This window comes from Cystoisospora suis, assembly GCF_002600585.1.
Source record: "Cystoisospora suis strain Wien I chromosome Unknown contig_1157, whole genome shotgun sequence".
Classification (NCBI taxonomy): Eukaryota; Apicomplexa; class Conoidasida; order Eucoccidiorida; family Sarcocystidae; genus Cystoisospora; species Cystoisospora suis.
Window position 1 is genome coordinate 99,037 of NW_027153958.1, and position 288 is coordinate 99,324.

Genomic DNA, 288 nt, shown 5'->3' on the forward strand with positions numbered 1-288 from the left:
CAGCTTTGTTCGAAGGCACGCTCACCCACATGACGTAGTAACTTATCAACTCGTCCCTGCATTCATCTCACTATCTATGTCCTTGCGTGTTTTGATCGACTCTGTTGGCTAGTGTCCCGAACTTCTTTCTTTCCTTCTCTTTTTGAGAAGATTCTTTTCTTTCGGTCTTTCTCCCTTTGCCTTCCTGAATGAATCAATTGATTCATCTGTCTTTTTTTTGAAGTTTTTTCTTGGCGATTCACAAAGAAGAAAACGGAAGACATGTCGTCTGGTGTGTAGACGGGGGGG

General features: G+C 43.1%; 1 protein-coding gene across 1 annotated transcript in view; it reads left to right on the forward strand.

Moving 5' to 3' along the window:
- Positions 1 to 286, forward strand: part of CSUI_002783 (nucleolar protein) — a 7,133-nt gene extending 6,847 nt beyond the window's left edge. The window contains exon 7 of the mRNA XM_068062982.1: positions 1 to 286. This exon is cut by the window's left edge and continues 450 nt beyond it. The gene's annotated coding sequence lies outside the window, so the exon portion shown is untranslated.
- The last annotated feature ends 2 nt before the right edge of the window (positions 287 to 288 follow it).